Source organism: Phocoena phocoena, chromosome 7, assembly GCF_963924675.1.
Source record: "Phocoena phocoena chromosome 7, mPhoPho1.1, whole genome shotgun sequence".
In the NCBI taxonomy this organism is placed as follows: Eukaryota; Metazoa; Chordata; class Mammalia; order Artiodactyla; family Phocoenidae; genus Phocoena; species Phocoena phocoena.
Window position 1 is genome coordinate 95976703 of NC_089225.1, and position 12699 is coordinate 95989401.

The 12699-nt window shown below is 53.9% G+C and overlaps 1 protein-coding gene across 2 annotated transcripts in view; it reads left to right on the plus strand.

Annotated features, from left to right (window-relative positions):
• Positions 1-12699, plus strand: part of PNKD (PNKD metallo-beta-lactamase domain containing) — a 59103-nt gene that overhangs the window by 38297 nt on the left and 8107 nt on the right. The window lies entirely within an intron of this gene.

Consider the following 12699-nt stretch of genomic DNA (forward strand, 5'->3'; position numbering starts at 1 on the left):
GAGAGGACATCTGGAGAAAAGAGCCAGTTGAGGGGCTGGAGACAAGGGAGCTGGAAAAGAGAGCAGGTGCAGGAGCCCGGGCTCCCGCCACCCCCGCAAGTTCCTCCAGTGGGCAGGTGCTGGTGAGAAGGAATGTCTCAGACCTTCTAAGTCTCACGTGAAACCGCTAACTCCTTCCATGTGTCCCTGTCCCTCTCCCCATCGCTCAACTCCCTACCATTCAATGTAAGCTCTTCTGTCCCAACTCTGTAGGTCGGTCTATCCCTTTCCTTCAGTCCCCTCCCCCACCCATCCTGGCCCCTGTCATAAGCCTCAGGCTGTGAAATCCGACCCTAATCACTCAGCCTGACTTCTCGCTGGTTCACTGACCTCCAGCAACTTTTTCCTTTCTGACCACCCTCCACCCCCACCCCAGTCCTCATTCTTCCCTTCCACCTACTTCTACTCCTTCCTGGGCCAAGCAAGGGTGGCGACCAGCCCTGTTCTACCACAGAAACACTAAGAGGCAGGGAAGGAGCCACAAGAGGAAGGCTTCCTAGGGTCTCTATCCCCTTCCCGTTACCAGCAGGGCCGGGGGGCAGGACCTCAGGCCCCCGTTGAAGCACGTGATGTTGGGCCTGGGAACTATGGGAGCCCTGGCCCCAGGCCAGGCTCGGGGGAGGACCTAAGCCGGGAATTTCCTGAGTTTCAGAGAAGACATTGTACAATTCACCCCTCCTCCCCTGACCACCCCAGATATCCCAGAAGCTTCACCCCTAGGACTGTGCTCACACTCACTCTTAAGACAAAGAGATATAAGGGCCCAGTGGGGGGAAAACTGGAAAAACATAGGGTGGGGGGGAATCTTGCACGTGTGCCTTTTGGGGTATTTGCATCTCTAATAGCCCAAACAGTGGTCACATTCTCAATGATGCTCCAACTAAGTCACCACTGCTCTGCATTAAAATAATGAGATTTACAAATATTCAAATATCTGCATATTTAGGATTTAAAAGAATATTTCTCCTTACAAAATTTATGGAAATTTGATTGCTCTATTTGGGGAGGGATTTTTAAATCTACTTCCAGCTTTCAAAATTGGTAACATTGAAATCACACAAATGGCCTGAGGAAGTGAAAAATAAGTTTCCACAAGAGACTGGAATCAGAAGTCCTGAGATCAAAATTCCCAAGGTCGCCACCTCAGGATCCTGAGGGTTTGGCTAGTCCTAGAACTTGGGGTGTGGGAGTTTCCAAATCCTCAAACTTGGAATTCTCAGAGAGCTTCTTTGGAATTCAGTATTCCGTGGGCTTTCCTGTGGCTGGATTTCAAGGTTGCCTTGGAATCAACTCCCCAAATTTGCAGAGCAGAAGGGCGTGCCTGGAATCAGAATCCCAGATCCTGCCCCTCCAGGGTCTGGGAAACAATCAGTCCAGTCCCTTGGGGGAGAAGCCGCTGGCTGCTGGGAGGGACGGGGGGTGTTAGCAGGAAACGGTCTGAGGGAAATGGGCAGGTGTCAATGCTGTGAGGGTGCCTCCAGGAAGGATGGAGAGGGAGGGGGACAGGATGGGGCAGGACATGATGGGAGGGGCAGAGCACATGGGCACACTCCATCCTAAATGTGTGGCTGAGAGGACCACAAGTAGAGGATTCTGTTGGAGGCTGGAAAGTGGACAATGGAGATAGGAAGCAATGGCTGGGAGAGGAGTCGTTGATGTTATCATTAATAACAATACTCACTGGTGTTTGACAGTGTTATCAAGGGCTTTCCTCAAACATAACCACCATTGTCTTGGGATGGGGATAACGGCACAATGGAGGGTTGATTTGGGCTAACCTGAGGTAGACACACACATTTGGGACTCTGCGGGGCCTGGGAGGCAGCGTGGAATAGTTAAGCACATAGCATGTGGGGACAGACAATCTGCTTTAGAATCCTAGCTTTTGTTCCTTAGTAGCCACGTGACCTTGGACAAATAACTCAGCCTCTCTGTGCCTCAGTTGTTTGCATCTGTAAATGGGCCTGGTGATAGTGCCTATCTCACAGGGCTCCTGTGAGGATCAAATGAAATTCTACAGAGGGCCTGGCTTGTAGTAAGTGCTCAGGAAATGTTAGCAATTGCTCATTCTATAGCATGGGGGATGGGTGGGAGGGAGGATACATGGCGCTGGGCCATGGCTCCTTCATTTATTTTTTTTTTAAATAGGCGCCCAGATAGCTTTAACTGGGGAGGCTTGTCAACTTCTTTTTTTTTTTTTTTGGCCACACCATGCGGCATGTGGGATCTTAGTTACTTGACCAGGGATCTAACCGGTGCCCCCTGCAGTGGAGGCATGGAGTCTTTTTTTTTCTTTTATAAATGTATTTACTATTTATTTTTGGCTGCGTTGGGTCTTCGTTGCTGTGCATGGGCTTTCTCTAGTTGCGGAGAGCTGGGGGCTACTCTTTGTTGTGGTGCACGGGCCTCTCATTGCAGTGGCTTCTCTTGTTGTGGAGCATGGGCTCCAGGGTGCGCGGGCTTCAGTAGTTGTGGCACACAGGCTCGGTAGTTGTGGCGCACGGGCTTAATTGCTCCGTGGCATGTGGGATCTTGAACCCAGGGCTTGAACCCGTGTCTCCTGCATTGGCTGGCGGATTCTTAACCACTGTGCCGCCAGGGAAGCCCGAGGCACGGCGTCTTAACCACTGGACCACCAGGGAAGCCCCTCACTTTTTTTTTTTTTTTTTGGAGCTTCCTTACATGCTTCTACTCCTGTCTTCCAAGCCTATCCTGCCCACGTACCCATCAGGAAATCCCACAACCCTTCATTCATTCAGTGACCCCCCTAACTGCCCTGGGTCGAGATTGCGGGATCACTGATACGAGCGGAGTCTGGTCGCCGTTCTCAAGGGGTCGGGGAGAGGAGCATGTGAACAGGCACCCTAACTGGCAGGAGGCAGGGCGTGACAGTTTCCCCAGGAGGAGCAGGGTGTGCTTGAGGAGGCTGGGATCCGGAGTGTGTGCTCCCCTATGTGTGCCTCCTACTTCATGCCTCAGTTTCCCTTTTGCCCCTTTGCCTTCTCAGTGGTAGTTGAGGAGGTTTAAGTAGAGAAAGGGCCCCTGAGCAGAGCCTGTCTGCAGGGGGTGGGGTGGGGAGGGGGGTGAATGGGGAATTAGGCTGGGAATGCCTTGAGAACGTCTGAGAAAGTGGAAAGCACTCGGCCTCTGTGGATGGACAGTCCTAGCTGACAAAACCTTCCCACCCTCCCTGACCAAGTGCTCTCTTCACTCCTAAGCATAGATGATCTTTCTTGAACCTCCTGACCCAAGTGAAACCAGCTGTCTCAGGACAAACCTTGCTTGCTCCACTTCTGAAAGAGGAAAGCCCTTCTCTGGGGCCAGTGAGGACCACTGGCTTGATTTCAAAGGGTGGCAAAGGTCCTGAGCTGAGGACTCTTGAGTGAATGACCTACCTGCTCGTGGCCCGAAGAAAGGCCACATAGAGGCAGTGGTCTGGGCCATCCACAGCACAGCCTGCAGGAAGGGAGCAGGGAGGGTCCTTCTCCTTTCTGCAGGCCTTGGGACCTTGGAGAGCTGCAGTGTCACCATCTACAGCGGCCCCTCGGCTGGATGGCTCCCAGTTCCCCCTTCCCCAGGCCACGTTGCCTACAGAGTGGAGTCCACACCCCTCACCCAAAGGGGCTCTCCCACATCCCCTCCGGACCCATCTCCCCCAATCCCATCTTCCCCAGGCTCTGTGTTCTTGCTGTACTTCTGTCTGGGGCCTGCCAGGCCTTCCTCCCTACGTCAAATTTTGTTGCATCAAAGCTCATCTTCAGGGCTTCCCTGGTGGCGCAGTGGTTGAGAGTCCACCTGCCGATGCAGGGGACGTGGGTTCATGCCCTGGTCCGGGAAGATCCCACATGCCGCGGAGCGGCTGGGCCCGTGAGCCATGGCCACTGAGCCTGCGCGTCCGGAGCCTGTGCTCTGCGGCAGGAGAGGCCACAACGGTGAGAGGCCCGCGTACCGCAAAAAAAAAAAAAAAAAAAAGCTCATCTTCAAAATATATCCAAAATCGAGCACTTAACCCACCTCCACTGCTACAACCCTGGGCCAGCCTGTGGTCGCCTCTCACCTCATCTCCTAAATTGAGATGGGTTGAGATCTCCTAAATTGAGATCTCCTAAATTGAGATCTCCCTTCAGCCTTTGTACCCCCAGCGCACGCTCAGCGTCGCAACCAGGATGAAACTGTTAAGACTGAAGTCAGAAGTGTGTCACTTCTCTGCTTAGATGCCTCCAGAATGGCTCAAAGACCCTGAGTGGCCGCCGATCCCCAACCTCACTTGTTTTTGGTATGCTGTTCACCTTGCTCGTTGGGCTTCGGCCATACAGGCCACTTTGTTGTTCCTCAAACACTCTGAGACAGTCTGACCTCCAACACCTCTCGCTGTTCTGTCTCACTAGAACTTTCTTCCCCCAGATGGCCACATGCCTGTGCCTCTCTTCCTTCAGGTCTCTGCTCAAATATCACCTTATTCGAGAGGCCTACCCTGACTACCCTGTGTAAAAACAGCAAGGCCCCCACGCCTGCGCTCTGTTACTCTACGCTGCTAGCTTATTCTCCGTAGTACGTATCACCACATGACATCCTGTATATCGACTTGCCTATTGCTTATTGGTTTTCTTTCCCAACCTGAATATGAGCCACATGAAAGAAGAAACTTCTTTCACTGCTCTATCCCAGCTTCCAGAACAGTGCCCGGCACAGAGCTGGTGCTTGTTAAAGGGCTTTTTTTTTTAGCACCTTTATTGGAGTAGAATTGCTTTACAATGGTGTTAGTTGCTGCTTTATGACAAAGTGAATCAGCTATACATATACATATATCCCCATGTTAAAGGGCTTTTAAATGAATAAATAGCTTGGCCCAAGTCCCATCTCCTCTAGGAAGCCTGCGGCGCTGTCTCCCCTCCTAGAGCCTTCACTGCATATTCTTGCTAATTCTTGCATCAGGTGTTCAGAGGTGTGATTTCCCCACTGGACTCCCACAGGCCTAGCCCAGGGAGCAGGACTGAATCAAGAGGGCCTGGGATTAGGGTGAGGGAGGGAGCGGGGGCGTGGGGGAGGGGGCACCAAAAAGAACAGACCGAACCAAACAAACCCCAGGGGCCTTGTCTGGGCAGGTGGCCTGGGATTTCAGGCAAGGAGACAGAAATAGTCCAGGCCTCCTGCGCCGGACCAAGATCCGGCAAAGAGGCCGCCAGCAATGCCTGCGTCTCTGGTCCTCCCAAGAGCCCTCAGCAGCCGCTCTCCCTCCCCCCTGGGAAAGACGGTGACCCGGGATGGGTATGGAGACAATAGACACAGGCCCCGTGGTCTCCTGCTCAGGCCTGTGTCTTGACCTGACGCAGGCACTGCCCCTCTCCTGGTCATGGGGAAATGGTCCCCCTACCCCCCAAGGCCTGCTGGCAGCTTCCAGAAACTCTCACTCTTGAGGGCCTTTTTAGCTATCTCCTTATCTTCAGTTTCCTCAGTTCTGAGAAAGCACAGAACAGCTAGTGGCTCGATTTGTTCCTGAGGGGCCTCAGAGCAGGCTGTGCTCCAGTAGGACTCTGTGTCCTGGTGGCTGTCCAGGTCCCTCAGCCCTCAGACAGGCATTTCCGGTTTGGTTTCATAAAGACTGCCTGTCACTGGTCAGATGCAAAGCCTGGGAAAACCTGGGTCCCGGGGGTGCAGGAGAGGAGAAGCCAAAAGCACCCCCCCCCGACCAGAGAAGCCTCTCAGCCTGGGCTTGCTGTCCAGCTGGTAGAGTCTGGGGCCAGGGCCTAGCTGGGACAGACAACCCCCAGGCCTCTCTCAGAGCTGCCCAGGATGGCAAGACTGCTCAAGGGAGGAGGGGGAGAAGAAGGGCTTCATTGTGTGTTCTCCACAGCCAGCCAAAAGAAGGGGGTGGGGAGGGGCTGTGTCTCACTGCCCCAGCTGTCCCTGGTGGCCTCCCATGGGCTGGAGGTTCAGGCTCAGATACCAAAGACGCCACACTCTGGTTCAGCGAGGCGAGGAGTGAAAGGTATGCCTGTGGCTCTCACTGGGGCGACGGGGTGCTGTGTCCTGTAGCCCCGACCCGACCCGCGGGGAGGGCCCTCAGGCACCTTCCAGGCTGCCCCAGGCCTGCCGCCGCCACCCCAGCCCCGCCCTGCAGAGTGGTTTTTCTGTCTCCCAGTGGGTCCCAGAGGACCAATTAGGAAACTTTCTTTTCTTTTTGGTGAGGCCACAGTGGGTAGTTCCGGGCCCCAGAACTGCTGAATCAGAATCCAGGAGGGGCGGGGTGGGGGGCAGAGCCGGGGTAAGCAAAAGAGGAAAATGTCAGAATCTTTTTGTTTCACCAGCACTCCGAGATCGTTCTGATGCATTCGGGCACATTCTGACCCTGCTTGGGGACCCCGTGGCAGGGAGTTAGAATTCCACATCAGGCCCTGGGGAGGTCAATGTCATCTTGTAAGTCACGTGAACTTCCTGGACTCAGCTGCTCATTCAGAGAGAAGGAGCACTTGGGGTTTTTTCTTTTTTTTTTTTTAATTTAATTTAAATTTTTTATTTTTGGCTGCGTTGAGTCTTCGTTGCTGTGTGCAGGCTTTCTCTAGTTGCGGCGGGCAGGGGCTTCTCTTCGTTGCGGTGCGCGGGCTTCTCATTGCGGTGGCTTGTCTTGTTGCGGAGCACAGGCTCTAGGCGCGCGGGCTTCAGTAGGTGTGGCACGCGGGCTTCAGTTGTAGCGCACGGGCTTAGTTGCTCCGTTCCATGTGGGATCTTCCCGGACCAGGGCTCGAACCCTTGTCCCCTGCATTGGCAGGCAGATTCTTAACCACTGCGCCACCAGGGAAGCCTGAGCACTTGGTTTTACAGAGAGAGAAACTGAGGCTTGGAGAGTGAGTTCCTGCTTCTTGCCTCGGGCAACAGAAGAAAGGAAGCTGTGGGGCCGCCTTACAGGAGGCAGAGAAGGCCAGGTTCTTCCCAGGGACTCATTCACTTCCACATTGTCCCACCTTTTTTCCTAAATTCTCTTCTCCATCTGGCTCGTGATGCTCCCCATGGAGCCATCCACCCAGTCATAAGTCCAGGGTGGAGAATGGCAGAGCCTAGATTGAAAGGGGTCTTCTCCTGAGAGTTACGGCGGTCTCTGACCCTCTGTAGTCCTCGGGGAAACTGCTGCATATGTAAGGAGTTGGTCTGGGGAGAGAATTCACAGCATTCAAAGGGGTCTGTGTCTCAAAGAGACTAAAACTAGTGCTCCAGGAGATCCCAGAGGCCAGATCCTGGGCTGTGTGTCTGGAACACTGTAACCACCCTGACAGATCAGTTTTCCCAGCAGAGGCCCTCAGAGGAGCTGGGTCTGCCCCCAAATAGTTCAGGCCCACTCATCTCATCCTACCCTCTTATTTGGGGTTTGCAACGGTTAAGAGTGTGGACTCCGGGGTCAGGCTGCCTCAGGTGAATCTCTGCCGCTCTGTGATCTTCAGCAAATCCCTTCCCCCCTTCTCTGGGCTCCATTGTCCTTGTCTGTAAAATGGAGGAAATAATGATACTTGCCTCAGGGTTGCTTGGAGGATGACAGGAAATAATTGATGGGAGGCACTTAGCTCACAGGTGGGGTCTAGGAAAGCTGTGGGAAAAGTCATTATTATTAAAGATGAGGCCAGTGGGCTCTGGAGAGATGCTCTAACCTGTATGGGCATAGCTGGGACTATGGACCCATCTTCAGACCCCCTTTCCTCTGTCCTGCCGCATCTCTTCGACTTTAGAAGTTGGGATTTTGTGCCCCAGTGACACTGCCCCATCCATGCCCTTGGGTCTTGGTGAGCTGCATGGCAGAGCAAGTTGCTCTACCATGTGCGTGCAGCTGGGAGAGGGGAGGGACTTGGAAGCAGGCGGGTGAGGAGGGGAGGGGAGAACAGGGGCAGAGGTAGCTGTAACTTGGGCCCTGGATGCTCCCACCGGCCCTCACAGGATCCACTGGCCTGGCACGGGGCCAGTCAGGTGGGGCCGCAGTGTTGACAATCCTCTTTCTGTGCCCATCACTTTATTTTTTTTTAAATAAATTTATTTATTTTGGCTGCACTGAGTCTTCATTGCTGCGTGCGGGGTTTCTCTAGTTGCGGCGAGCGGGGGCTACTCTTTGTTGTGGTGCGCAGGCTTCTCATTGCAGTGGCTTTTCTTGTTGCGGAGCACGGGCTCTAGGCACATGGGCTCAGTAGTTGTGGATCGCAGGCTCTAGAGCACAGGCTCAGTAGTTGTGGTGCACGGGCTTAGTTGCTCCGCAGCATGTGGAATCTTCCCAGACCAAGGCTCGAACCCGTGTCCCCTGCATTGGCAGGCAGATTCTTAACTACTGTGCCACCAGGGAAGTCCTGTGCCCGTCACTTTAATACCTGCACGCCTGGCCCTGCCCTGCCTTTCCTGGTCGCTAAGCCAGCATTTTGTGGGTCCCAGTTCTGTGCTGGGCTAGTGCTGGGGGCAGCCATGGGGGTGCAGAGGAGCCACGAGGAGAAGGCTGGTGACTGCCTGCCCCCTGCATGGCGCTGGTTAGGGCTCCGGGTAGAAGTTGATAAGGCCCAGCCACTGCAGGGCTCACCTGCCCCTGGAGGCACGGGGAGAGGCTGAGTGCCCCAGATGGAGCAGGGGAAGATAGCTTTCTGCTGGGACAATCGGGCCGGGTTTGAGCCCAGCCCTGAAGGATGCTTAGGGTTCTAGTAAGTAGAAAGGTCTGCAGGGTATTCCAGGCTGAGAACTCCCCGGGAGCCAGGCAGGACTGTAGTTCTGAAATTTTAATGAGTTGTTTCAGGCATTCAGAAGAAGATAGATAGTATAACAATCCCCCCACCTCTCAGCTTAAGAAAGAAAATATTACAGATGCTGTGAAGCCCGTGCCCACCTCCCCACCCACCTTCTCCCTGCCCCTGAGGAAGCCCTGCTAATGTGCGTGTTGACTATCCCCTCAGCTGCCTTTATTCTTTTACTGTTGATACATATGTCTCTGTCCCTAAACAATACCAATGATGGTCTTGCGTGCTTTGGCATTTTAGATAAATACCGTCAGGTTACCTGTTTTCTCTGTGGCATGTCTGTGCTTGAGCTCTGCAGGCTGAGGGTTGGTGCTCTAGATCATTCGCTTTCCTGGATGTATGGTCTTCCACGGTCTGAACAGGTCACCACTTATTTATCCACCGTGCCTTTGACAGACATTTAGGCGGGTCTGATTGTTCACTCTTGGGACACGGGCTGTACGGGAGGAGGGGGCAGAGACTTGCCTCCTCCCAGCCCACAGAGGGCTTGCCTGGGGGTTGGACACTCTCCCATCAGCAATGCAGAGCCACTGAAGGCTTTTGCGCGGGAGCAGGGTGCAGTCAAAGGAGGCGCTTTAGGAACTTAAACGTTTGCCAGAAGTTTGCAGTTTGCTTCAGAGGCAGAGAGCTGGATGAAGGAGGTTTTCCTAAGGGCCTCACTGAGAGCTTCTAGGGCCTGTTCCCAGGGGTGAGCCCATGCGGGGGAGGTGGGTGGAAAGCGAAATTGAGAGGAATCCTGTCTGGGTCACCTACACTGGGGAAAGGGTTAAAGGGGTGCTCAAGTTCTGTAACTACGAGGATGACAGGGCCTTTCCTAGAAAGAGAGGCAGCAGGAGGAAGAGCTGACCAGCGTGGCTATGGACCCTGGTGATTGTGACACAGCCGAACGGCTGATGCAGGAGGAGGCGGAGCTCAGGGACTTGAGAGACTCGTGAGAAATTCATTGTCAGGGAAGGACCAGGCCTGGAGAGAGTGGCCCAGGGCCACTAGGTCCTCAGGCCCCTCCCCCCGCTCTGCACCGATCCCCGGCCAGCACAGATCTCGGGTCTGGCAGCCATCCCCACCTTTCTCCATCTCCAACATCCCCTCTAGGCCAGGCACTCGTCATCTCCCCCACTGAGTGACTCAGCTCCCCTGCCACCTTCCACTCTGCTCCCTTTCACTGTACCTTCTGACAGCGACTGAGCGAGGTCTTCATAAAGAAAGTCAGGGCTTCCCTGGTGGCGCAGTGGTTGAGAGTCCACCTGCCGATGCAGGGGACACGGGTTCGCGCCCCGGTCCGCGAAGATCCCACATGCCGCGGAGCGGCTGGACCCGTGAGCCATGGCCTCTGAGCCTGCGCGTCCGGAGCCTGTGCTCCGCAACGGGAGACGCCACAACGGTGAGAAGCCCGCGTACCGCAAAAAAAAAGGGAAGTCAGAACACATGCTTCCCCACTTTAAAACCCACCAGCAGTTTTCCACCTCCTCTCCGTGGCCTGGCGCCTGCGCACCTTGCTGACCCCTTCTCTGGCTAGAGACTTCGAGGCCTCCTGGCAACTCCTAGAACGTGCCCTACTCGTGCCTGCCCCAGGGCGCTGGTGCTACGCCCCCGCCAGACAGTCTGCACTGCTGTCTCCCTCATCTGTCTGTTCCCTGCTCACGCGTCGCCCTCCCCAACCACCCTGTCTACAGTAAGACCATCTTCCTTTCCCACGACAGTTAACGGCTTGCATGTCAAGTGTTTTGATTTCCGGTTTGGTGTCTCTATGTTGGCAGGGTGCCGTCTGTCTTGTTCTCTGCCGTCCGCACCCTGTCCAGCATGTGCAATAAGTACCTGCTGGAGAAAGTCAATGCAAGAGCAGGGCCTTGTTTACTGCAGCTTCTGCTGCACCTTCATCTTCGCTGGAGCACAAAGCACATATAATAAGTATCCAAGGGAAGACAGGGAACATTTGCCAGTCCCTCCCAGACGTGGACGGCCACGTTCTAGCAGCTATGAGGGGTGCCCGGCTGAATCTGGGAAGGAAACGGCAGTTGCTAAACACCTTCCACCTGTCAGGCCCTGGAGAATGTTAACATTTGTCATCTTGTTGTATGTCAGTGAATCTTCACACAGATGAGAAGCCTGATCTGTGAGACCATTGACTTGCCCAAGTTCTCAGACCAAGGATGGACCAAGCCGTGACTGGAACCCAGACCTTTCTGTTGCCAGAGCCCCTGCACTTTCCATAAGCCTAAGTAGGAAGAAATGAAGTCAGGAACAGGACTCCGGGCATGGATGCAGGGTGGTGTCCGGGCACAGAGGAAAGGGTGATTTTATTTTCTTATTTATTATTTAAAAATTTTTCATTTTGAAATCATTTCAGAGTTGCAAAGTTCGTACAAAGAATTCCCATGTACCCCTCACCCAGCTCCCCTGAACGTTAACATCTTTCATAGCCATGGTACAGTTACCAAAACCAAGAAATCAACGTCCATACAAACTAGTAACCACTCTCTAGACTTTACTGAAATTTTGCACACTGTCCCCCTAACATTCTTTTTCTGGTCTGGAGTCCAATCCAGGGTATTTAGGTTGTTCCAACCCATCCCCTCTGGCTGGGCATCTCTGCTGTGCCAAGTCTTCGTTAGTCCAGCATCACAGCAGGGAGAAAGGAGAGAATCAGCAGCTCCCACTAGCTCTCACCCCCCCTCCGGGTGTTTGGTACCTCTCACTTGCCTGTTCTTGGTGTCCCTTCCCCAGATTCTCACACGGCCTTTCCCTCACTTCTTGGAAATGTCACCTCCTCAAAGAGGCCTTCCGTGACTGACTACCAGATCTAGAATAGCAGCTCCTGTCCTCATTGTCTGTCCTTTTGCCTTGTTTATTTCGTCATCTTCACTTGACAGTAAGTTTATTGTCCTGTCTGTCCCACTAGAATATAAGCTTCAAGAAGGCAGGGACTCTGCCTTACTCACTGTGTGCCCAGAGCAGGCTAATAGCAAGGCCTCACTAAATATTGTGGAATGAGTGAAAGTAGGAAGTGGCTGAAATGGGTTTAAAAATAAAAACAGGATCTATGAAAAAACAGACATAAAGACACATCAAGGATGGCAAGGGGCTTCCCTGGTGGCACAGTGGTTAAGAATCCACCTGCCAATGCGGGGACACAGGTTTGAACCCTGGTCTGGGAAGATCCCACATGCCGCGGAGCAACTAAGCCCGTGCGCCACAACTACTGAGCCTGTGCGTCACAACTACTAAAGCCCGTGCACCTAGAGCCCGTGCTCCGCAACAAGAGAAGCCACCGCGATGAGAAGCCCGCGTACTGCAACAAAGAGTAGCCCCTGCTCGCCGCAAGTAAAAGAAAGCCCACGTGCAGCAACGAGGCCCCAACAGAGCCAAAACTAAATAAATTAATTAATTTTTTAAAAAAAAGGATGGCAAAACCCCTCCACAGCGCGTCTAGATTCCCAGTGGATACAAGGGCATGGGCACACAGAGCTGGGACAGCCATGATTCACCTTCAGCTAAATTGTTTCGACCAAACTGTCATGGAAACGTGCTTGGTTTCGATCAAATTGTTTGCAGACAGATCAGGTTGCTCTTCCCAAAGGGGCCTGAAGAGCGCCTGCCCCTGCTGCCTCCCCGACACAGACACAGCAAGCCTCTGTAGGGATTTAGGGCCCTTCGTCCACATCCCCACCTCAACTTTTCTGTCTCAGGCTTAATCAGCCAGAACCACCCCCCACCCCTTTTCTGACTGCCTTGCCCTGTAAGCCTGAGCACTGGCCGACCCCGCCCACACCCCAGCCTCAGCCTGAGCACTGGCTGACCCCGCCCACACCCCAGCCTCAGTAGCCTTCCTGAGAGCAGAGGGCCCGAGACCACTCTTGCTCATGCTCTGCAGGGCCCAGTGTAAGATGGGATTTTACAAAAA